At 42.2% G+C, this 27,619-nt stretch overlaps 1 long non-coding RNA gene across 1 annotated transcript; it reads right to left on the reverse strand.

The window, feature by feature from the left end:
- Window positions 1–478: 478 nt before the first annotated feature.
- On the reverse strand, window positions 479–4,225 carry LOC107821602 (uncharacterized). The gene is made up of 2 exons (XR_001656172.2): window positions 3,708–4,225; window positions 479–692 (listed from the first exon to the last, which is right to left on the reverse strand). It is a non-coding gene; the product is annotated as an uncharacterized LOC107821602 (long non-coding RNA).
- Window positions 4,226–27,619: the final 23,394 nt, after the last annotated feature.

The following is a 27,619-nucleotide window of genomic DNA, read 5'->3' on the forward strand; positions in this document are numbered from 1 at the left end:
TAAATACATCATTAACAACCTAGCGTTGAACCCTTTAGGCATCAACAAATTGTTTGAAAAGAATTATTTGGAAAGGGGCTAAGAATCAGACTTGAGAATTATGATTAAAGGAGGCTATCTAATTTTGTTGAATAGAGGCTGATGTTTACCTGATAGCTCTAATTGAATGAATTCTGCTTATTTCAATAATTTGCCAGTGTGTCATTGAACTGACATTGATTGTTCTGGCTAAAACTAAATCTCCGACAGGTTCAAATACAAATAGAATTGGGCTGAGAGATGAAGCCCAAGATGTGATAGCATTTTAGAAACATGGCCAAACCCCATCAAGGCCTAGAAAATAGTCCCGCCAGGCCCAGTACATACATGACACTAAGTGCAGAGAACTAAGCAGATTCTACAAATGAAATCCTCATCCATTTTAATATTACAAATTAACTATGCCTGTAACAGATCAATATATTTAACAAGAAGAAACTGACACTTTAACTCAAATGAGTCTATCACATAGATAACCTTGTGTGAATCGTAATTGACTTTACAATTCTGGCCTAAACAATTCTAAATAGATATAATTATTATACTGCTTCCGTGACAATGCGGCAACAAAATCACATGAGCCAACTTTGTTGCTTTAGTCTACTTATTGGATGGATTTGACCAACTGGTGATCAAACCTACAACTCAACCCTCTGAACATCATTACATCAGTAGGCATAAATTAGTCAAACTACTGCACTTAGGCTGATTTGATATTCATACATATACAAAACGAGGCTAAGTAAAATGTTCAACACATACTAGTAAAGCAAACATCAATACACCTAAAAGGAATCATGGACATCAGTAACAACCAAGCAAACTAAACACATGATAGGGCATTTAAAACACCATATTTGCATTCATTGATTCAAGCTCGATGATTACATAGTGTAAAACATACCTCAATGCAGAAAATCAGCTAGAATAAACCAGGCAAAGGTCTGAAACTAAGGAGTGCAGCTCAGCAACTCAGGAACAGCCAAAATCAACAACATTTTATGATCTAAAAATATTTAGAAACCCAAAAGTATGAAGATGAACAGCTGCAGCTTCAAACAATTGCAGAGATCTCTCTTTTAGTCTACGTTTCATCTGTTTTTCTTCTGTTTTTGTTTTGATATTTTTGTATTTCCAGATCCAAAATTTGTAGTTGGAATTCATATTTTGATTCAATTCGATTTTGGGGTATGATTCTTGTTTTTGTTGTTGTTTTACGCATTTTGAGATTTCAATCAAGTTCGTATTATGTTTATAGACTTGTTGGTGTAGTTGGACGAGGTCCCGAGGGGCTCGGGTGTGTTTCGGACCGCCCTGAGATAAGTTCAAAATACTAGATTTTCTGTTCTGGTTTCCTTCTTAGCGAACGCAGACAGATCCTCACGTTCGCGGTGAAGGATTTGGGGACTGGAGGTTTTTGCCCTTCGTGTTCGCATGGAGAAGGTCGCATTCACGTAGAAGCCTGGGCCTAGGCCTGGGCCTGGGCGACCCAGTTGCCTTACGCTTTCGCATGTTGGGCCCCGCATTTGCGAGGAGTAAGCGCCCCAGTGCATCACGTTCGCATAGGTCCTCTCGTGTTCGCATAGAGCCTTTTCCTGGGCTCTTCAGTTTAGCCATTGCGATCGCGAGTGCTTGGCCGCGATCGCGTATAAGGACCCCTGGGCAGAATCATCTTTTAAAAATGGGACTAGGGCTATTTTGGCTCATTTTCTTTCATTGTTGGGCGAATCTTGGAGCTCTTAGAGAAGGGATTTCACCTAGCGCCTTGAGGTAGATAATTTCCACACAATGTGAGTTTAATACATGGTTCATGGGTAGATTATAACAAGTAAATTAGTGAAAGTCATGGGTTTAGGTGAAAACCTAGGATTTTGACAAAAATGAGATTTAAACACGAAATTGTTATGGAATTTAGTAAAAAAAAACATCATATATTTGAGTTCATGAGGTTATGGGTAATAATTTTCTTCGAATAGTTCCGAAATCCGGGCATGTGGGCCCGGGGTGAATTTTGGAAATTCTTCAATTGGGGTTGGGTAATCCCTTTAAGAGTTAGAATACGAACTTTTGAGTATGTATTGATTAGTTTATATACTATTTTATTAGTTTTGGGTTGATTCGGCACTGAATTGAGGGTGTGAGCACATTCTTGGACCGGAAAGTAGGCCTTGAGACGAGGTAAGAGGGAATTAACCCCTTAGGTGAACTTAAATCATAATGTGTTTCTATTTGTACTACTATTTACGGGAGCTACATACATACGAAGTGACGAGAGTCCGTGCATAGCTACTATTCATGCTTATGTCCGGATAGATTTAGGCTTACACTATGTTTTTGTTGATACCGTTGCTTGTTTATGCAAACTATGTATTTGGATTAAAGCGGAGGTTGAGGATTTTAATATTTTAAAGGTTCCTAGCTGAATTTCTTATTTCGAAAAGAATTGAGAAATATTGTGATAACTTGAAAAAATCTATACTCAACCGCTTCGCAAGTATATTCCGCGAGCGGGGTAAATTTTCACTAATCTCATGGGAGCGGATCGTTCGCCTCAGCAGGTTAATCGATGTATTTATGGTTCGGGCCGTTCGACACTCGGTGGTGCACAATATATTTATATGTATATTTGAATCGGGTCGTACGTCCTCGGCATAATTCATGCGTAAAGATATTGGAACTCCCTTTATATTTAATATTGTTCCATGAACTTGAAAGGTGAAAGGATTAGACGAGAGAAATGACTTGGTTCTTACTTGAAATGGAAGGATTGTTTACTTATTTTTCCTGCTCTGAGTACTATTATCGGTTTATATATCATGTTTAATTAGAACTTCATACTTTTATATTTTTGGCCCATAGTAAGTGTCGAAGTCGACCTCTAGTCACTACTTCTTCGAGGTTAGACTAGATACTTTCTGGGTACATGTTGTTTATGTACTCACGCTACACTTCTGCACTTGATGTGCAGGATCTGAGGCAGGTGCATCTGGTTATCAGTCTGGCGCGCACGCTTGACTTCTGGTCCGAGACCACACGGCGATCTTCCCTTCCGAGCCGTTCAGCAGCAGCCAGAGTCTCTCGTTTGATTTATTTTCTGTCTATTCTATTTCATACGGTAGAGTAGAGATCTTTTATATATTACACTAGTAGCCCACACACTTGTGACACCAGATCTTGGCACACACTAGTAGACTTGTGATTTTGCTTTTATTCCTATGGCCGCAAATACATTCAGTTGCTTTCGTTTTATTAATTTAAATCTGTTTCTTACTAAACCTAGTAAATTAAGGAAAGTTATTTACTTGGAAAAAATATATTAAAATGGGAAAATGACTGGATTGTTCATTGTTGGCTTGCCTAGCAATGGTGCTGGGCGCCATCACGGCCAAAAATGGAATTGGGTTGTGATAATTACTAACACGACCCAAAATCAACTAAGACCTAAAAACAATAACTAATCACTAATGATAAACAAAAGGGAATTAACAAAAGAATTTGAACAGGCTAGTTCATGAGATCAACTAAACAGCTAAACATGAAATCAGAATAATAGAAAAAGACCCTTAATCAACAATTATAGCATGTGATTATGCACATATGAATTGACAGAAACAACAAACACACATAAGAACAGAAATAAAAATGAAAGGAATAAAGGGAGGCAATACCTATTGAGGTTAATCAAAACGACTAGAGAATATTATGGCGAGCCAGAGAGATTGCCACATGAACATGGGCCGGATTTATCCGAGCAATCCAATGTTTTATATACCAATATCTCCTACTGGCCGGAGAAAGGAAGCGAAGCGAGGAAGGGATGAATAGGACAGTCAACCGGAGTTTGACCGAATTCTGACGGTCTTAAAACGAGGCGAAACCAACGCCAATCTATAATACTCAACGAGAGAAGTCGATTGGTGTTAGTATTAAGCCCAAACAAACTGGTATTTGAGAAAATAAAAAACAAAAATGGGGTGGATTTAGGTTTTAGTGTTTCCTAGATCTACTATTCGACATTATTGAGGGGTTTTCTGGGGAAACCAATAATAGATTTGGACTGAGGGTGGTCTTGGGACTAGAGGGTGATAATTTGAGGTGGTTTGGGGTTGTGCCGCTGCCGTGGGCAATTTCCGGCAGCGGGGGGAGGCGGGGGAATGGTGAGGGATATCGGAGAGGTCTGAGAGGTAATTTTGGAGGTAGGTGGGGCGCATTCCGACCGTTATATGGGAAGGGAGAAATCAGTCCCTGGCCGTAAGATCCATAGAAATAAAAGGCTTAGATTAACCACGCCAAAGCCACGTCGTTTGGTGTTAGTAAGAGCTGGACCTTGTGGGGACTGGGCTGGACTGGGTATTTGGGCGGACTTAAGGAAACTGGGCAGTCTAATTTTTGGCCCAGTTCAAAGTGTAAAGCAATCAACCTTCTTCTCTTTTGTTTTGATTTTCAAAGTTAGCCACTTAGCTTAAAATTATAATTAAAGCCTATTTTTCAAATTTAACCTCATTATCTATTTTAATACCTAAACCTAATCTATTAGTTTTACAAATTAAAAGAAAAAACTATTTAACTACACCTAAAATGCAAAAATGCAAAGTAACTTAACACTTTTTTGTGATTTTCTATTTTAGTAACGCAATTAAACCTGCAACTAAGTGCTAAAAATGCAGTTAAAGTTTATCAATATAAACAAATGAAAGATAAAAAATATTTTTGTCATTTTCATGATTTAAAAATGCTACTAAAAATGCATGAGACACAAATACGTGCAAAACAAATCAAATAAAAATATAAAAAAATTCCTAAAGTTCTATAAAAATAATTAAAGTTTATTTTGGAATGTTTTAGGAGCAATTTCCATATCGGACAAAATTTACGTGCTCACAAGAATCGTATGTCTAAAATCTCCTTTAAGCTAACTATGAATCATGCTTACTTTGAAATTCTACTCTGTATGATTTTCTATTCAATTATGTCATTTTGAACTTGTTTATGCTTGATGAATCTTTGGTGTAATCCTGTCTATATATCCTTGGTTTGGAAACTTCTATCCTCTGTTAGTCACGGCCTTAAGAACTAAGTATGTAGACTCCAAGTTGTGTGATTGGCCTGGTATATAGCTTGCTACTTGGTTTGGCACTCGAATGGGTAAGCAAGGTATTGTTTGGGCCTAACTATTAGACTAGTTTGGTGCTGAGAGTTGAAGCATATCTATAGCTATCCGGAGTGTGGGCCTGTTCATCCACATGAGGCCCCAAGTTTGTCCGAAAGGCCAGAAGAATACCTGATTTAATTTGTATCTATGTAGAGCCTATAGTCATCCTAGATGGTCTTGTGGTCATTTATTTGAGTTTGTGTTATTGTATTGGGCATGCAATAATCTGTAATGACAAATAATGGGAAATTAATGAAAGTGAGGGGGCTGGGATACTTTAAGTTTCGCATAAAAGGGTAGAAAATATGCCTATAGGATCTAAATATTTTATTGGCTATTTGCTCAACATGTTCTATTTCTATGTGTTGTTAGACATCATGCCTATAAGATTTTATTCGAGTAATCAAGAACTGTTTACATTGATACCTCTTGCATTTATGTGACTCGCCTAGGAAGCATGACTATAGGACTAATGAAACAAACTTGCGCTTAAAAAAACTTATTTTCAAATCTGACCATCTAGAGATCATGCCTATAGGACTTCAATTGAAATTACTGCTACTGCTATTCTCATCACACTGCTGCCTTAGATGACATGCCTGAAGGAAAAAAATGAAGCAAGCGTATGTTCTCAATTACTTTGATTAGAGAGCATGCCTATAGAATATTATTAGTCACCTAGAAAGCACGCCTATAGGACCAAAGATGAATAATTTTGTGCCTTCAATGGTCTCACTGCCCAGATATAAATCGCCCAGAGATCATGCCTATAGATCTTTAATAGGAGTTATAATCAGCAGCTTTCTCAAGATAATATGCCTAGAAGTACTACCTATAGGATTTTATGGAGTCATTCAATCATATAAAAATCATGCCTATAGACCTTGAATTATTTAAGGTATCTTTACTCCAAATCTGCCTACAGTCGTTCACTTCATAATTCGGAACACTGTTAGCATAAGTTCATGACTGTGCGCATGCACTTGTGCCTATGTGTGGAGGTTAATTGAGCCCTTAATTGTTAATTGTGTGAGGTCCTAATTGTTTTGATTGTGCGCCTAGTTTTATTATTTTTGAGCATCCTAAGTGAAGTCTAGAACTACTAAAGTAGTAGGTCCAAAGCCTCCTGGATCATAGGCATGGGACGGGTAAGCATGCGATTTAGAATTGACTAGAACGCTTTACGTAAACAACTTTAAAATAGTAATAGGGTAGCAAGAGATGATAGTCTGTGCCCGCTGAATAATATGAGCAACCCTTACCTTTATGGGAGTTGCAAAGTATTATTTATGTTGCATGGGGTGATCCTTTAGGATAAAAAACTTAGGACCTCCCTCCGTTATTGTTTGTACGCTTGTTTGAACTTAGGTTATATCTTGTAATCAACAAGGATGGTATAACTATTTATTAATAATAATCCGTTTTCCTTTCTTACGTGCAATTTATTTTTAACTTTAAACCCCTACTCTTATTTAAAAATATGATCACATAGGATAATTACAATTAAATAATCCCACATAGCGTATAATTCGGCCGGAACCCACAGTTGTGGACCTCGAAGAGTACCTAACCCCTTCTCTTTGAGGTAATTTAAGCCCTTACCCGATCTTTTGTTGTTGATACCCAATTTTCCCCTCATATTTTATAAAATATTCTATATACTTTGGAAATATCATTTTTGCATTATTACCCAATTTGCAAGCATAATAGAAGTATTTCTATAATTTTCTACTATTTTTAAAGCTTTAAAATTCATTTTCTTGCATTTAAATTATTCAAATATTTATTAATTATCCCTTCAAATTATTTTGGGGTGATGTAATCATCCAAATTTATTGTTTATACCTACATGTATGTTTTATAACATTTTATTTCATTTCATATAATTACATTTGCATTTTTGAACTATTTACACATTCTTGCAATAATAGCCTGTACTTTATAATTAATTGCATTTATCATTTTATTTAGGGTCAAAATAATTTTTATATTTTTATAATCTTCAGCTATTATAATATTAAGTAACATAAATACTATTTTTATATTTATTTATCTATTTTATTAATTTGTTTTTCCCTTAATTTCTTTATTTAAAATCTAGCCCAAAACAGGCCAAATTTCGGACCCAATCCACCAGCCCAGACCCCAAAACCTTAGCCCGATAACCCCAAGCCCAAATCAAATGACCCCTTTAATAAACCCGGTCGGTATCCATTTTAAACAATCCACCCCACTCTTTCCTTCGATCTCAGCTGTACGTTGATCTCAGAGATCAATGGCCCATAAGCCATCTCCCATCTTTAAACTACCCAACCCAAACCCTAACACTCATTCCTCGAAGACAGCCACCCCTAAACATTCTCCTTCTCTCTCACTTCAGAAACCCTAGACGCCTGTCACGACCCAAAACTCAAAATGCCGTGATGGCGCCTATCACAGAACTAGGCAAGCCGACGTTCATAATAAAACTAGGCATTTTGTATAAAAATAAGATGAAGCAAATTTAACAATAATAACTCTCATAAATAGCCGATATAAAAAACTGCGACTCGAATACAATTTTCCCAAAATCCAGGTGCATTGGGTACATGAGCATCTATACAATAGCATAGTCTGAAATACTGTCTAGGAAGGTAGAACAGTATAAGTAAAACTAAGAGATAGAGGAGGAGAGTCAAGGTCTACGGACGCCAAAGCAGCTACCTCGATCTGTACACGAAGTGTAGAGTGTAGCATGAGTACAACCAACTCAATAAGAAACAAGTCTAACCTTTGGGCTAAAGGCGGTGACGATCTCGACCAATACAATAAAAATACATAGTTTAACAATACGAAAAATGTAAACATGCTTCTAGGTTTAACAATTAAATTCAACACAGATAAAATATGTCAAGTGTGACTGATATGAGGAATATGACATCTCTATATTTGTATGCCAATATGAATACCTTATGTGATGCAACACAATGAAAACCTCAAGTTCTCACACTCTCAGAGTACTCAATCTCACTGTCTCAATTCTCGCTCGTCACACTCAGTCAGTCAGCACTGTACGGTACATGTAGCGGCGTGCTGCCCGATCCCCATATAGCCTTAAGGCCTGTTGAGGCGCGCAACCCGATCCACATATATCCATAAGTCTTGTTGAGGCGCACAACCCAATCCACATATAGCCTTAAGGCTTGTTGCGGCGTACAACCCGAACCACACATCTCACTCACAGCATGACTCTCAGGCCCCAACTCAGTCATCAATATCTCCAGTCTCTCGGGCTAACAAATCTCATGTCGATTAGCCCAAATAATGATATATAACACAACATTAATAGTAACAGAGACTGAGATATGATATGCAAATAATGGATGTGATTGAGTACAAAATTGCCATCTAACCAAATAATTCAACAGCAGAAATGACTACAGTGGGTCTCAACAGGATAGACATATAGCCTAACATGATTTCTAAGATGAATCAGTAGCTCAATTACTCAAACACATAGAGATCACATGAGTGGCTACAAGGTATGATGACTACACAATACCACAAAATCAGCCGGATCACAATTTCTACGGTGCACGACCACACGCCCGTCACCCAGCATGTTCGTCACCTCAACACCGATCACATAACACGTAATGCAGGGATTTGTACCCTCTGAACCAAGTTTAGAAGTGTTACTTACCTCAAACCATGCAAATCTCTACTCCAATAAGCCCTTGCATCGCGAATCGGCCACCGAACGCATAGAATCTACCCACAAATAATTCGATACAATCAACACGAGCTATAGGAATCAATTCCATATAAAAATTCTAATTTCTTAATTAAAAGTCAAAAAGTCAACCCCGGGCCCACATCTCGGAAGCCAACAAAAGTTACAAAATCCGAACACCCATTCGACCACGAGTCCAACCATACCAATTTTCCCAAATTCCAAAACCAAATCGTCACTCAAATCCCCAAATTTAACTCTCAAATCCCTAGCCCAAAACTCTCAAAATTCTACCTTAAAAACACATAAACTAGGTGGTAAATTAAATGGTTAATCAACGTTATTGAATAAAAATGATCAAAAGTGGATTACCTCAATAAATTACTCGAAACCCCTCTAAACATTTGACTTAATCCGAGCTTGCAAAGTCCAAAAATGATAGAAATCTCGGAACCCTTCAACCTATATTCAGCCGAGTGCTTTCGCACCTGCGGGCCAAAACTCCACACCTGCGACATCGCTTCTACGATAACAATCCCGCTTATGTGGAAATCACTTAAGGCCACAAGGTCCGCACCTGCGCTCCAATATCTGCACCTGCGGAAGTGCTTCTGCAACTAGCCATCCGCTTCCGCGAAGACAACCTCACTCCCTCATTCTCCGCATACGCGGAGCCTTGCTCGCACCTGCGGGCTCGCAGATACGGAAAACCCCTTGCACCTGCGACACACCCCAAGCCAGACCAGCTCTGCTTCTGTGCCACACCATCTGCACCTGCGGTGTCGCACCTGCGGCTAAACCCCTCGCAGGTGCGATCACACCAGAAGGCAAAAATCTCACTAATGCTTCAAGTCCAACTTTTTATCCATTAACCATCCGGAATCCACCCGAAGCCCACGTGACCTCAACCAAATATACGAATAAGTCCTAAAACATGATACGAGCTTAGTCGAGGCCTCAAATCACATCAAACAATATCAAAAATACGAATCGCACCCCAATTCAAGCCTAATAAAAACTAATGAATTCTGACTTCTACAATCGATGCTGAACTTATCAAATCAAGTCCGATTGTCCTCAAATTTTGCATACAGGTCATAAATGACACAACAGACCTCTTTTAACTTTCAGAACAAAAATCCGAGCCCGGTAACCACAAAGTCAACTCTCGGTCAAACTTCTCAACTTTCCAAACTTCTAATTTATTAACTTTCACAGTTTCAAGACAAAATTACCTACAGACTTCCAAATCAATATCCAGACACACTTCTAAGTTCAAAATAACTCTACAGAGCTATCAGAACCATCAAAACTCCATTCCGGACTCATTTATACATAAGTCAACATCCAGTTAGCCTTTTCAACTTAAGCTTCCAACCTTAGGACTAAGTGTCCCAACTCATTCTATAACATCCCCGGAACCATACCAATTACCCCGGCAAGTTACATAGCAACAATTGTGCATAAAATAAGTAGTAAATGGGGGAACAGGGCTACAACACTCAAAACGATCGGTCGGGTCGTTACATTCTCACCCTTTTAAACATACGTCCGTCCTCGAAAGGGTCTATAATCATACCTGGAGTCTGAAATAGATGTGGATATCTGCTACGTATCTCCCGCTCGGTATCCCAAGTAGCCTCCTCGACTGGCTGGCCTGTCCAGTGCACCTTCACTGAAGCTATGTCATTTGACCAATACTTTCAAACCTGCCGATCCAAAATGGCCACCGGCTCCACATCATAAGTCAAATCACCATCCAATAGAACTATGATGAAGTCCAAAATATGAGACGGATCGCCGACATACTTTCAGAGCATAGAAACATGAAACACTAGATGACCACTCGATAGACCAGGCGGCAATGCAAGCCTGTAAGCCACCTCTCCAATCCTCTCAAGTACCTCAAAAGGCTAAATATACCGAGGGCTCAACTTTCCCTTCTTTCCAAACCTCATAACACCCTTCATGGGTGAAACTCTGAGCAGTACATTCTCTCCCACCATGTAAGCAACATCATGAACCTTTCGATCGGAGTAGCTCTTCTGTCTAGACTGCGTCGTGCGAAGCTGGTCCTAAATCAACTTAACCTTGTCCAAAGAATCCTAAACCAAGTTAGTACCCAATATCCTAGTCTCACCCGGCTCAAACCATCCTACCGGAGACCGACACCGTCTCCCATACAAAGCCTCATATGGAGCCATCTGAATGCTCGATTGTTAGTTGTTGTTGTAGGCAAACTCTGCAAGTGACAGAAACTGATCCCAAGAACCCCCAAAATCTATGACATAAGCGCGTAGCATATCCTCCAATTATTGAATAGTGCGCTCGGACTATCCGTCCGTCTGAGGGTGGAATGCTATACTAAACTCAACTTGTATGCGTGACTCTCCATGCACAGCTCTCCAAAACTGCGATGTAAACTACGGGCCCCGATCTGAAATGATGGACACCGACACACCATAAAGGCGAACAATCTCACGGATGTAGATCTCCGCCAACTGCTCCGAAGAATAAGTAATCCCAATTGGAATGAAATGGGCATACTTGGTCAACCGATCCACAATCACCCAAATAGCATCAAACTTCCTTGAAGTCCGTGGGGGCCCAACTACAAAATCCATGGTGATACACTCCCATTTCCACTCCGAAAACTCAAGCCTTTAAAGAAATTCTCCCGGTCTTCGATGTTAGTACTTCACCTGCTGACAATTTAGGAATCGAGCTACAAACCCCACTATATCCTTCTTCATCCTTCTCCACCAATAGTGCTGCCTCGCAAGTCCTGATACATCTTTGCGGCACCCAGATGTATAGAATACCGCGAACTGTGGGCCTCCTCAAGAATCAACTCACGTAGCCCATCCACATTGGGCACACAATTCTGACCCTGCATCCGCAACACCCCGTCATCCCCAATAGTAACCTCCTTGGCATCACCGTGCTGAACCGTGTTCTTAAGGAAAAAAAATAGGGATCATCATATTGATGCTCTCTGATGCGATCATATTAGGAAGACCGAGAAACCACACAAGCTAGAACCTGACTGGGCTCCGAAACATCTAACCTCACGAACTAATTGGCCAAGGCCTGACATCTGATGCAAGCGGTCTCTCACCTACCAGAATAAATGTAAGGCTGATCATACTCACCGCCTTTCTACTCAAGGAATCAGCCACCACATTGGCCTTCCCGGGGTGATACAAAATGGTGATATCATAGTCCTTTAGTAGCTCCAACTATCTCTGCTGCCTCAAATTTATATAACTTTGTTTGAATAAGTGTTGGAGACTCCGATGATCCGTAAATACTTACAAGACTCACCGTAGAGATAGTGCCTCCAAATCTTCAATGCATGAATGATGGTTGCAAACTCCAAATCATGAACATGGTAGTTCTTCTCATGGAGCTTCAACTTGTGCAAAGCATAAGCAATCACTCTGCCCTCCTGCATGAAGACACACCTAATACCAATATGAGAATAATCACAATACATTGTAAATGAGCCTGACTCTGAAGGCAAAACTAGAACTAGAGCTGTGGTCAAGCCAGTCTTGAGCTTCTGAAAGCTCTCCTCACACTCATCCGACCACCTGAATGGAGCACCCTTCTGGGTCAACCTGGTCAAAGGCGCTGTAATGGACGAGAAGCCCTCCACAAAGCAACGAAAATATTCGGCCAAGCCGAGAAAACTCCGAATCTCAGTAGCTGAAGATGGCCTGGGCCAACTATGAACCGCCTCTTTCTTCTTTGGATCCACCTTAATCCCCTCACTAGACACCACATGCCCCAAGAATGCCACCGAACATAGCCAAAACTCACACTTGGAGAACTTGGCATAAAGTTTTTCCTCCCTCAACCTCTGAAGTACAATCCTCAAATGTTGTGCATGGTCCTCCTTGCTACGTGAGTACACAAGGATGTCATCAATGAATACTATGACAAGAAAATGAAGATATGGCTGAAATACACTATTCACCAGATGCACGAATGTTGCTAGGGCGTTGGTTAGCCCAAAAGACATCACAAGGAACTCATAGTGACCATAGCGGGTCCTGAATGCCGTCTTCAGAATATTCGAGTCCCGAATCTTCAACCGGTGATACCAGACATCAAATCAATCTTAGAGAACACCTTCTCTCCCTTAAGCTAGTCAAATAAATCATCAACGCGCGATAAAGGATACCGTTTCTTGATTGTAACTTTGTTCAACTGCTAGTAGTCGATGCACATCCGCATAGTACCATCCTTGTTTTTCACAAACAGAACTGGTGCACCCCAAGGCGACACACTAGGCCTAATAATCCCCTTATCAAGAAGCTCTTGAAGCTGCTCTTTCAATTCCGTCAACTCAGCTGGTGCCATACGATACGAAGGAATAGAAATGGGCTGAGTGCCTGGCACCAAGTCAATACCAAAATCTGTGCCCCTTATGCATAAAACACATCCAGAAAGTCTCGCACTACCGGGACATAATCAATAGTAGGAGTGTCAGCACCAATTTCCCTCACAAAGGCCAAATATGATAGACACACCTTCCCAACCATCCGTTGGGCCTTCAAATATGAAATCACCCTACTGGGAACATAATCTAGAGAATCCCTCAACTCGATTATTGGCAACCCCGACATCGCCAACGTCACGGTCTTAGGGTAAAAATACAGAATAGCATGACACAGAGACAACCAGGACATACCCAAAATCACGTCGAAATCAATCATACTAAGTAATAAAAGATCAACCCTAGTCTCCAATCCTCGATTGGTCACCACACACGGCCGATACACACGGTCCACAACAATAGTATCGTCTACCAACGTAGATACATGAACATGTGATACTAAGGACTCATGGGGAATATCCAAATAATAAGCAAAATATGATGATACATAAGAATAAGTGGAACCATGGTTAAATAATATAGAAGCATCCCTGTGACATACTGACACAATACTTGTGATCACTGTGTCTGAAGCAATGGCCTCTGGCCTGGAAGGAATAACATAGAATTAAGCCTGACCACCACATGGTCAACATCCCCCTTTAGGGTCGACCTCTAGCTGTGTGAGCCCCACCCCGAGCTGGCTGCACGAGTGGTGAAGTGACTGGTGAAAAAGTTGTAACCTGACCCCTCTACTGAATTAGACCTCCCAAGAGATAGGGACACTGCCTCCTGATATGTCCAAGCTCCCTACACATGTAGCAACCCCGATCCGTTAATGGTGGTGGGAACTAAATTGGACCACGAGAACTAGAATAACTACTAGAAGAAACCGGCACAGATGAACCTTGAACTGATGGAGCAGGAGATGAACTCTAAGCTGGGAGAGCACTGAGGGATGACTGACCCGGACAAGCACTGTATGAACCATGGCTAGCTGATGCTTCACCATGAACTAGACAAGACATCTGAGCGGGCCTATAAGTACAATCCCTACTATGGTAGAACTACCCCCGGAAGGAACACCGCTGAAACCACCTGAACCATGAGGCCTCTTGGCCTCCCTCTCCTTATGCTCCTGACTACGGACCAACTCTAGTCGCCGAGCAATATCAACCACCTCGCCGAACATAGCACCGGATGCATTCTCCTGAGTCATGACAAAACACAACTGATAACTGAGGCCATCAATGAATATCCTAATCCTCTCCCTCTTAGTGGGAACCAACCAGATCGCATGACGAGCAAACTCTTAAAATCTTATCTCATACTGGTCATAGACCTGCCCTCTTGGTGTAGCCGCTCAAACTTCCTATGTAACTCTTCACTGCGGGTTGTTGGCACAAACTTCTCCAAGAAGAGAACGGAGAACTCGTGCCATGAAGGTGGTGCAGCATCAGTTGGCCTGCTCTGCTCATAGGCATCCCTCTATCTATAGGCTGCCCTCGTCTGTTAAAAAGTAGTGAATGAGACTCCACTAGTGTCCAGAATACGTGTGAAGAATCCACTGGCACCTATCCAAGAAGTCCTGAGCATCCTCTGACTCAGTCCCACTAAATGTTGGAGGCTTGAGCCTCCCAAACCTCTCTAGTCTCTTCTGCTCCTCATCACTCATAAAGGTACCCACCTGGGCCTGACCAACTATAACCGGCTGGGCTGGCAGTACCCCTGATGTCTGGAGTCCCTGTACTACCTACTTTGGAGTATGGGCGGCGGGAGTCTGAGAACCTCCCTCGGCCTGAGAAGTGGCTGGTGCGACTGGAATTGAAACCTGAGCAACGCTTGTGCAAACAATCAATATATGGGCCAGAGCCTCCTGAAGGCCTGGAATCACGATGGGCACAACTGGTGTCTGAGCTGGTCCCACCGGCTAGACCACATTTGGAACCTGCTCCTGAGCTGGAGCAACTGGTGGGTCTACAGGTGTTGCTCTAGCTGCAGTACGAGCTGCACCTCAGTCTCGGCCTCTCGTGGCCTTAGCTGGTGGTACTGGTGGCCGTTCGTCCGATCCGGTAGCGCGTGTCCTCACCATCTATGAGAGAATAGAATAACAGAAGTTTGGTTTCCGAAATCAACCAATTCGCACGACAAGAATACAAGAATGTGAAGTTTTCCTAAGGTTCGACAACCTCTCAAAGATAAGTACAGACGTCTCCGTACTGACCCGCAAGACTCTACTAAACCTGCTCATGACTCGTAAGACCTATGTAACCTAGGCTATGATACCAACTTGTCACGACCCAAAACTCAACATTTCGTGATGGCGCCTATCACAGAACTAGGTAAGCCGACATTCACAATAAAACTAGGTATTTTGTATTAAAAATAATATGAAGCAAATTTAATAGTAATAACTCTCATAAATAGCCGATATAAACAACTACGACTCGAATACAATTTTTCCAAATTCCAGGTGTCACTGAGTACATGAGCATCTATACAATAACATAATCTGGAACACCATCTAGGAAGGTAGAATAATATAAGTAAAACTAAGAGATAGAGGAGGAGAATCATGGTCTGCGGACGCCAAAGCAGCTACCTCGATGATCTCCGAACGGGTAAAACTCCAAGATCAGCAACCACCGTGCCCGGAAACACATGGATCTGCATACGAAGTGCAGAGTATAACGTGAGTACAACCAACTCAATAAGTAAAAAGTCTAACATTTAGGCTGAAAGCAGCGACGACCTCGACCAATACAGTAACAATACAGAGTTTAACAACACAGAAAATGTAGACACACTTCCAGGTTTAACAGTTAAGTTTAACACAGATAAAATATTCCAAATATGACTGATATAAGGAATATGACATCTCTATATCTATTTGCCAATATGAATACCGTATGTGATGCAGCATAATGAAAACCTCAAGTTCTCTCACTCTTAGAGCACTCAATCTGACTGTCTCAATTTTCGCTCGTCACACTCAATCACTCAGCACTATACGGTACCTACTGCGGCGTGCATCCCGATCCACATATAGCCATAAAACCCGTTGTGGTGCGCAACCCGATCCACATATAGCCATAAGGCTTATTGCAGCGTGCAACCCGATCCACATATAGACATATGGCTTGTTGCGGCATGCAACCCGATCCACACATCTCACTCACATCACGACTCTCAGGCCCCAACTAGTCATCAATCTCTCCAGTCACTCGAGCTCACAAATCTCATGCCGATTAGACCAAACAATGATATATGGCACATCAATAATAGTAACAGAGACAGATATGATATGCAAATAAAGAATGTGACTGGGTACAAAATTGCCATCTAAGCAAATAATTCAACAACAGAAATGACCATAGTGGGTCTCAACAGGATAGACATATACTTAACATGATTTCTAACATGAATCGATAGCTCAATTACTCTAACACATAGATATCACATGAATGGCTAAAAGGTCTGATGACTACACAGTATCACGGAATCAACCGGATCACAATTTCTACGGTGCACGCCCACACACCCGTCACCCAGCATGTGCATCACCTCAACACCGATCACATAACACATAATTCAGGGATTCGTACCCTCAGAACCAAGTTTAGAAGTGTTACTTACCGCAAATTGTGCAAATCTATACTCCATTAAGCCCTTGCCTCATGAATCGGCCTCCGAACGCCTCGAATCTAGCCACAAAAATTTGATACAATCAACACGAGCTATAGGAATCAATTCCATATGAAAATGCTAAGTTATTAATCTAAAGTCAAAAAATCAACTCAAAAGTCAGCGCCGGGCCCATGTCTCGGAATCCAACAAAAGTTATAAAATCCGAACACCCATTCGACCACGAGTCTAACCATACTAAATTTACCAAATTCCGACACCAAATCGTCACTCAAATCCCCAAATTTAACACTCCAATCCGTAACAAAAAACTCCCAAAATTCCACATTAAACAAACATAAACTAGTTGGTAAATTCAATGAGTAATCAATGTTATTGAATAAAAATGACCAAAAGTGTCTTACCTCAATAAATCACTCGAAACCCCTCTCAAAAATCACCTTAATCCGAGCTTGCAAAGTCCAAAAATGATAGAAACCTCGGAACCCTTCAATTTATATTCTTCCTAGTACTTTCACACCTGCGGGCCAAAACTCCGTACATGCGGCATCGCTTATGCGATAGCAATCCCACTTTTGCGAAAATCACTTAAGTCCACATGGTCCGCACCTACGCTCCAATATCCGCACCTGCAGAAGCGCTTCTGCGACCAGCCATCCACTTTCGCGAAGAAAACCTCACTCCCTCATTCTCCTCAACGGCGAAGCCTTACTCGCATCTGCAAGCTCGCAGATGCGGAAAGCCCCTCGCACCTGCGACACACCCAAGGCCAGCCCAGCTACGCTTCTGTGCTACACCATCCACACCTATAGCATCTCACCTTTGTCTAAACCCCTCGCAGGTGCGATCACACCAGAAGGCAAAAATCCCAGCAATGCTTAAAGTCCAACTTTTGATCCGTTAACCGTCTGGAATCCACCCGAGACCCTCAGGACCTCAACCAAATATAGCAACAAGTCCTAAAACATAATACGAACTTAGTCGAGGCCTCAAATCACATCAAACAATATCAAAAACATGAATCGCGCCCCAATTCAAGCCTAATGAAAACTAATGAATTGCAACCTCTACTTTCGATGCCGAAACCTATCAAATCAAGTCCGATTGACCTCAAATTTTGCACACAAGTCATAAATGACACAACATAACAATTCTAACTTTTGGAACCAAAATCTGAGCCCGGTAACCACAAAGTCAACTCTCGGTCAAACATCTCAACTTTCTAAACTTCTAATTTTCCAACTTTTGCCGTTTCAAGCCAGAATCACCCGCGGACCTCCAAATCAATATACGGATACTCTCCTAAGTCCAAAATCATCCTATGGAGCTGAACCATCAAAACACCATTTTAGAGTTGTTTACACATAAGTCAATATCCGGTCAACCTTTTCAACTTAAGCTTCCAACCTTGGGACTAAGTGTCCCTGTCCTTTGATAAACTACTCTGGGCTACGGGAGGCAAGAGTCTGAGCACCTTCCCTATCCTGAGAAGTGGCTAGTGCGGTATGAACTGAAACCGCCTGAGCAAGGCTAGTGCCTACAGTCAATATCTGGTCCAGAGCCTCCCGATGGCTTGGAATCACAATGGGCACAGCTGTTGCTTGAGCTGGTCCCACTGGCTCAAACACATCTAGTATCTGCTCTTGAGTTGGAGCAACCGGTGGCTCTGCAGGTACTGCTATAGCTACTGTACGAGCTGTACCTCGACCTCTACCGCAGCCCCATCCTCTCGTGGCCCTAGCTGGTGGTACTGGTGGCCGTCCACCCGATCCAATAACATGTGTCATCACCATCTGTGAGAGAATAAAATAATAGAAGTTTAGTTTCCGGAATCAACATATCTGCACGACAAGAATACAAGAAAGTGAAGTTTGGTAGCCTCTCAAAGATAAATACAGACGTCTCCGTTCTGATCTGCAAGAATCTACTAAACCTGCTCATGACTCGGGAGACATATGTAACCTAGGCTTTGATACCAAATTGTCACAACCTAAAACTCAACTTGTCACGATGGTGCCTATCACAGTAGTAGGCATGCCGACAATCACAAAATAACTACTCATTTTAAATTAAAAGCATGATGTAAAAAATTTAATAGTAAGAAACCTCATAAATACCTGATAAGCATAACTGCGACTCAATTACACAATTCCCAAAATCTGGGTGTCACCGATGTAAGGACCCGTAAAAATTTAAACAAAAAAAACTCGGGGTTTCATGGTGCCAAGTTAGATTCCTGTGTTATCATAGAGAAAAATGTTACGCAGAAGAACGCATTTCTGCGGCACATTATGCGGCCGCATAATCACTCTGCGGACCGCATAATTGTCGCAGAGTGAAGTAGAAAGTTGGCCAATTTGAGGTCAACTTTGCGGTTAATTATGCGACTGCATATCGGTCGCATAATCCCTCTTGGGTTTTGGCGGAGGGAGTTCTGCAGTGCATTATTCGAGTTGGTAGTAGCCCTGGTGTCTGATGTCCTTGGATAACCTACTCTGGGCTACGGGCGGCAAGAGTCTGAGCACCTTCCCCGGCCTGAGAAGTGGCTAGTGCGGTATGAACTGAAACCGCCTGAGCAAGGCTAGTGCCTACAGTCAATATCTGGTCCAGAGCCTCCCGATAGCTTGGAATCACAATGGGCACAGCTGTTGCTTGAGCTGGTCCCACTGGCTCAAACACATCTGGTATCTGCTCTTGAGTTGGAGCAACCGGTGGCTCTGCAGGTACTGCTATCGCTACTGTACGATCTGTACCTCGACCTCTACCGCAGCCCCAGCCTCTCGTGGCCCTAGCTGGTGGTACTGGTGGCCGTCCGCCCGATCCAATAACATGTGTCCTCACCATCTGTGAGAGAATAAAATAATAGAAGTTTAGTTTCCGGAATCAACATATCTCCATGACAAGAATACAAGAAAGTGAAGTTTGGTAGCCTCTCAAAGATAAATACAGATGTCTCCGTTCTGATCTGCAACAATCTACTAAACCTGCTCATGACTCGGGAGACATATGTAACCTAGGCTTTGATACCAAATTGTCACGACCCAAAACTCAACTTGTCACGATGGCGCCTATCACAGTACTAGGCATGCCGACAATCACAAAATAACTACTCATTTTAAATTAAAAGCATGATGTAAAAAATTTAATAGTAAGAAACCTCATAAATACCCGATAAGCATAACTGCGACTCAAATACAAAATTCCCAAAATCTGGGTGTCATCGATGTAAGGACCCATAAAAATTTAAACAAAAAAAACTCGGGGTTTCGTGGTGCCAAGTTAGATTCCTACGTTATCATAGAGAAAAATGTTACGCAGAAGAACGTATTTCTGCGGCACATTATGCGGCCACATAATCACTCTGCGGATCGCATAATTGCCGTAGAGTGAAGTACAAAGTTGGCCAATTTGAGGTCAACTTTGCGGTCAATTATGCGACCGCATATCGGTCGCATAATCCCTCTTGGGTTTTGGCGGAGGGAGTTCTGCAGTGCATTATGTGACCGCAGAATAAGTATGCAGACCGCATACTGGTCGCATACCTTGGCCGAAGGTTCAGGCCCCTGAGGGCCATTTCTACAGCCACTTTGCGGACCGCATAACCATTATGCGGTCGCATATGCGACCGCAGACATGTGTCGGGACACCTTTTTTTCTTAATTTAAAACCCGAACCCCATTTGGTTAAAACACCCCTTTAGTCTAGTTTGAAGCTCATTTATGATATTTCTAGTGTGACAGAGAGAGGGTTCTAGAGGGAGGGCCTAATTTTCATCAATTAATCTTCAACCATCACTCAAAGCTTGGAAATATTCAAGTAGAGCATTAAATTCTTCATCCAAAAAGGTAAGACTTCATCACCCCAACTCTTAATTTCAAACATAGTTATAATGGGGTATTAGTGTGATACTTCATGGGTATGAGGGTGGTTCATCTTGCATGCATGTGATAAAGAGTGTGGGAAAAATACAAAGTGAACTAGAACCATGAACGTTTTCCTAATTTCGGGTTCAATTTGCATATTGCTAAAATAGATTGAGGTTGCTAAGGGTTACGGATAATTGTAGAGTCTAATGAAGCATAATTGAGGTATGTATGGCTAACTCTCTTCTTCCTAGAATCGAACTCCTGGTGTCCTAATAATGGGTGTAAGTTCCGACTTGATTATACTAGAATTGTTTGCCTTAGTGTGTTGGGTTAAAAGATTCATGTTCCCTAATTATTTTAGATGTTTACCATGTCATCATGTTATTTGAGAATGTAATTATGATTTTGCAAGCTCCTTCCCTTATGTGTACAATGCCTTATGTGATGGTACTTATCGACATGAATGATGATGTTATTTGAACTAATAAAAAGGGAAAGACTTGAATTGTAAAATATGCCCAAGTGCCAAGAACTACTTAATAAATGAGGCTGTTTGTACCATGTAATGAAAGATGGGAAAGAAATGTGAATTGAGTGAACAATTAAAAGAGGTTATGTCTCTAGTGGGATGGCTTAGCCGATCGGGCCGAGATCGGACGCCATGCTATACACATGGTGGCATTTGTGTTGACGTTATTGATTTACATTGTGGATATGGATATGTCCACTAGAGATGGCTTAGCCCGTCGTGCCGAGACCGGACTCCGCGTAAAAACACGGTGGCATTGTGAGTTGTGGCTTTGGCAATAAAGATTATTAACCTAAAATGATGGAAAGATTGAATTGGAAACTATGTGATCCTTACTTGGTGTTTCTTTGTATTACTGTGAAGTACTTATTGATTATTATGACTACCTTCTCTTTGTTTCACTATTCATTCTACTAAGATTTGTGTTTGCCTTACATACTAGTACTATTTGACAGTACTAACGTCCCTTTTGCCGGGGGCACTATATCTTTGAATGGATGTAGGTGGTTCCATCGTAGATAGTACCGATAGCAGTTAGTGGTGCTTTCTTTCTCTCCTCACAGCAGTCTTGGTGAGCCCCATTTCTCCCAGGGGTCATGTAGTCCTTCTTTTGTATAAGTTTTTATATTTTGAGGTATAGTCGGGGCCTTGTTGCCGGCATTAACATGTTGATCTTTTGTACCCGTAGAGGCTCCGTAGACGTTTATGTGGTTCAGGTATGAATGTCGTGGTGGTCGTTGGATCAGGTTGTATTTTGAAACTCTTTTCCACTAGATTGTAAACCGTATGTGCTTTTTGGAAACTTACTATGACATAATGTATATGAGGAAAAATGAACTAGCAATGTTTATATATTTATATAACTGATCTCTCCTCTGTTTAACAAATGGTGATGCGTTCCCTTATTGGATTACGAATGAGTCGGGTAGGAAAGGTTTAATAAGGCTTGCTCGACCGCGTTCACTCGGTTGAGTACCGGTCGCGCTCCCCGAGGTTGGGGGTGACAAACTTGGTATCAAAGCCAAGTGTTTTAAAGTGTCCTAGGATATTTCAGAGCCGTGTCTAGTAGAGCCCTTCTTATCGGTGTTTTGTCGACCACATCTATAATTCGGGGACTACTTGGACATTTAGGAATGATACCCTTCATTGTTTTTCTATATCGTGCGATAGAGCGGAATGTGAGGTTGTTTTCCCCTAACTCGTGCATTGTTCTAACTTTCAATAAATGGCACCTAAGAAGAGAGCGAGAATTGGCCAAGAAGCCAATACCACCCCAGGAGTGGCTGTTGATCCCCTACTTGATAATGCAGGTGAGGATAATCCCCCTACTATCACACTGCCTGATTCGTCTACTCCAGAACATACCACCCCAGTTCCTACACCCATGGAGGGTGCCACAATCCCTCCCGCCGATATACTTGTCCCACCTCCAGTCCCAGCTCCCGGTCCCGATATTTCTGATGGGGATCTTAGGGAGCTATTCAGATGCTTACTCAGTTAGTAGATTCCCAGGCTCAAAGGTCAAATGTTGCACCCACCTCATTTAGCTTGCAAGGAGATTCTTCTGGTTCCAGGGTAAACAGGTTCCTTTAGTTAGACCCTCCAGTGTTCATAGGTACTGATCCCGGGGTAGACCCTCAGGATTTCATTGATGAGATGCATACGACTCTTCGAGTTATGCGTGCTACGGAGACAGAGGGAGTAGAGTTGGACTCCTATCATCTGAAAGGGGTGGCATATTCCTGGTTTGAGATGTGGGAGGATTCCCGTAAGGAGGGGAGCCCTCCGGTGGGATGGAGTGAGTTCGCGGATGCCTTCATAGACTATTTCTTGCCTGCCGAGACTAAGGCAGCCCGTGCTGTGGAGTTTGAGACCCTTAAAGAGGGTAGTAAGAGTGTGTGGGAGTATCACATGGAGTTTGTGCGCCTGTCAAAGTATGATATTCATATGATGCCGACTATGGAGGCTAGGGTACGTCGATTTGTGCAGGGTCTTAGCCCTTTGGTTATTACTGAGAGTGCCACAACTGCTCTAAATTCTGACATGAATTATGGAAATATGGTGGCATTCGCCCAAGCTACGGAGGCTCGAAAGTTAAAGTTCAGGATGGAACGGGAAAGTAGTAGTAAGGCCCGATCAGCGGGCAACCTTGGGGATTCACTCGGAGGTGGGAGATCAGATTTTTGGGGAGGATCATCAGGGCCATCCCAGTCTTATGCTCAGTCTTCAACTAGTGCCCCACTATCAGGGCATGGTCAGCAGTAAGGGAGACGCTTTGGGCCCGGTCAAGGCAGCAGGGGGTCCCACCATCAGGGCCGATCGGGAGGGAGATTTCAGCAGTAGCAGAGGCCCTTATGCCCTAAGTGTGGGAGGATACACTCGGGAGTCTGCTACCTGGACATGCCAGTATATTATGGATGCAGAATGAGAGGTCATATTCAGAGGGAGTGTCGTGCATCCCGTCAGGGTGCAGGTAGGGGCACAGCTCAGTCACCCAGTCCTACAGTTGCCATATCTTTAGCACACCCTCTAGCTTGAGGATTTCCAACAACCTCTGGGCGTGGTATAGCTAGGAGTGATGCACAGAGTTTGGGAGGACCCAGCCGGTTCTATGCTATAAGTTGTTGAAAGAGTGCAGAAGCTTCCCCAGATGCCGTCACATGTATATTAACTGTTCAATCTCATGATGTGTATGCCCTTATTGATCCCAAATCTTCTTTGTCATATGTTACTTCTTATGTTGCTACGAGCTTTCGGATAGAACCGGAACAGCATCATGAGCCGTTCTCAGCATCTAGTCCGGTAGGTTTGTCTATTATGACCGCGCGGGTTTATAGGGATTGTATTGTCACGGTACATAGTCGGGACACCATGGCTGATCTCATTGAACTCGGGATGATTGATTTTGATGTAATAATGGGAATGGACTGGCTTTATTTATGTTTTTCCAAAGTCGATTACCGAACCAGAATTATGAGGCTTGAGTTTCCTAACGAGCCAGCTGTTGAGTGGGAGGGGAATAATGTTATGCCAAAAGGTAGGTTTATTTCTCACCTTAAGGCCATGAAGATGATCAGGAAGGGGTGTATTTATTATTTGGTCCGAGTTACGGACTCCACTGCTGAGGTGCCTACCCTTGAATCTGTACCAATTGTGAATGAATTCCCCGATGTCTTTCCGGATGAGCTCCCTGGAATTTCTCCAGACAAGAAGATTGATTTTGGGATTGATGTGATGCCAGGCACGCAGCCTATATCCATTTCACCTTATAGAATTGCGCCGGCAGAATTAAAAGAGCTAAAGGAACAACTAAGGGATTTGCTAGAGAAAGATTTCATCCAACCGAGTGTGTCGCCTTGGGGCGCACCGGTTCTCTTTGTCAGAAAGAAAGATGGATCGCGGCGGATGTGTATTGATTACCGGCAACTCAACAAAGTCTCAATCAAAAACAAATACCCATTGCCTAGAATAGATGTTTTGTTTGACCAATTACAAGGTGCTAAGTTCTTCTCCAAAATTGATTAGCGGTCTGGGTACCATCAATTGAAGGTAAGGGAGCAGGATATTCCGAAAATAGCTTTCAGAACCCGGTATGGGCACTTTGAATTTTTGGTAATGTCTTTCGGGCTAACAAATGCCCCGGCAACTTTAATGGATCTTATGAGTCAAGTCTTCAAGCCGTTTCTTGACCCCTTTGTGATAGTATTCATTGACGATATCCTTGTATATTCACGAAGTCGAGAGGACCACGCCGACCACCTCAGGGCAGTTCTGCAAACTCTTCATCAACACCAATTATATGCACAGTTCTCGAAATGTGAATTTTGGCTTGAATATATTACATTCCTCGGTCATGTCGTCTCCGGAGAAGGAATTAAGATTGATCCTCAAAAGATTGCAGCGGTGAAGGATTGGCCTAGACCTACTACTCCAACAGAGATTCACAGTTTCTTGGGTTTGGCCGGGTATTATAGGAGGTTCACAGTTTCTTTGGCTGATGGAATTGAACTTAAGATAAAGAAGGTGGCTTGAGTTGGTAAAAGATTATGACATCGACATTTTGTATCATCCGGTGAAAGCTAATGTTGTGGCGGATGCTCTTAGTCGGAAATATATGGGTAGTTTGGCTCACTTAGAGGCATGTCAAAGGCCCTTGGCCCGGGAGGTTCACCAGTTGGCCAGTTTGGGAGTTCGTCTTGTGGATTCTAATGAAGGGGGAGTGATTGTGCGAAATAGGGCGGAATCATCGCTTGTGGCTGAAGTCAAGGAGAAACAATACAATGATACAGTGTTGGTGTAGCTGAAGGAAGGGATTCAGAAACACAAGACTACGGCTTTTTCTCTTGGTATGGATGACGGTACATTACGGTACCAAGGACGACTATGTGTTCCAAACGTAGATGATCTTTGGGAAATGATCATGGCAGAGGCTCATACTTCTAGATATTCCGTGCACCCGGGTTCTACAAGAATGTATCATGACCTCAAGGAAGTTTACTGGTGGAATAACATGAAGAGGGGTGTGGCAGACTTTGTGGTAAAATGTTCAAACTATCAACAGGTAAAGGCTGAGCATCAAAGGCCCGGTGGGTTAGCACAGAGTATAGAAATTCCAATGTGGAAATGGAAAATGATCAATATGGATTTTGTGGTAGGGTTACCGCGCACTCCGCATAAGTTTGACTCAATTTGGGTGATCGTGTATCGACTCACGAAATCAGCTCACTTCTTGCCGGTTAAATCCACCGACACTGCGGAACAATATGCTCAATTGTATATCAATGAGATAGTCAGGCTTCACGGCACTCAAGTTTCCATCATTTCCGATCAAGGGGCCCAGTTCACAGCTAATTTTTGGAAGGAATTTCAGCAAGGTTTGGGTACGCAGGTAAATCATAGCATGGCTTTCCATTCACAGACTGACGGGCAAGCAGAGCGGAATATTCAGACGCTTGAGGACATGTTGCATGCTTGTGTGCTTGACTTGAAGGGTAGCTGGGATGATCATTTGCCGCTCATAGAATTTGCTTAGAAAAACAACTTTCATGCAAGTATTCAGATTATGCCATTTGAGGCCTTGTATGGTAGAAGATGTAGATCACCGATTGGGTGGTTCAAGGTTGGAAAAGCTAAACTAATAGGATTAGATCTTGTGCATCAGCCTATGGAAAAGGTTAAGATCATAAAAGAGTGGCTGAAAACTGCTCAGAATCATCAAAAATCCTATTAGGATGTTCGTCGCAAAGACTTAGAGTTCAAGGAAGATGATTGGGTGTTCTTGAAGGTATCTCCCATGAAGGGGATCATGCGGTTTGGAAAGAAAGGAAAATTAAGTCCGAGGTATGTCGGGCCATATAGAAACATTCAAAGGAGAGGTCAGATGGCGTACAAGCTTGAGCTACCACCTGAGATGTCATTAGTGCACCCAGTATTCCATGTGTCCATGTTGAGGAAGGTAGTTAGTGATCCGTCCGCTATCGTGCTGGTTGAGACCATCGAGGTTAGTGAAGAATTGTCGTATGGAAAGATTCTGGTGCTATCCTTGATAGACATGTCTGGAAGTTGAGGAACAAAGAAATTGCATCTGTAAAGGTATTATGGCGAAACCAACAAGTCGAAGAAGCCACTTGGGAAGCCGAGAATGAAATGAAAAAGAAGTACCCTCATTTATTTGAATAGCCATGTAATAGCTCTATAAAGTTGTCTCCCCTAAACCTTGTATCACTTGTTCGGCTAATATAAAGACACTCTTTTGTAGCTTTATGTCCCCCATGAGGCTTCGGTTGGTATTATTTTACATTCTGTTGTGTCATTTAATTCTATATATGTTGCTAAGATGTGTTTCGGGGGCTCTTTGACAGGTGGATAGGCCTAAATACAAAGGTAACTCTGGCAAAATTTTCAGAAAGTTAGGAAGTTAGGCAAATTTGGGACCGATGGTATGTGGCATAACTGAAACTGTGTTAAGTGAACCTTAATCCTCATTCGAGGACGAATGATCTTAAGTGAGGGAGGATGTAAGGACCCGTAAAAATTTAAACAAAAAAAACTCGGGGTTTCGTGGTGCCAAGTTATATTCCTTTTGGATTGAACAGTACCCTATAGACTTAGAGGAAAATGTTTTACAGAAGAACGCGTTTCTGCGGCCCATTATGAGGCCGCATAATCACTCTGCGGACCGCATAATGGCCGCAGAGTGAAGCAGAAAGTTGGCCAATTTGAGGTCAGCTTTGCGGCCGATTATGCGACCGCATATCGGTTGCATAATCCCTCTTCGGTTTATGCGAAGGGAGTT

This window comes from Nicotiana tabacum, chromosome 9 (genome assembly GCF_000715075.1).
Source record: "Nicotiana tabacum cultivar K326 chromosome 9, ASM71507v2, whole genome shotgun sequence".
Taxonomy (NCBI): domain Eukaryota; kingdom Viridiplantae; phylum Streptophyta; class Magnoliopsida; order Solanales; family Solanaceae; genus Nicotiana; species Nicotiana tabacum.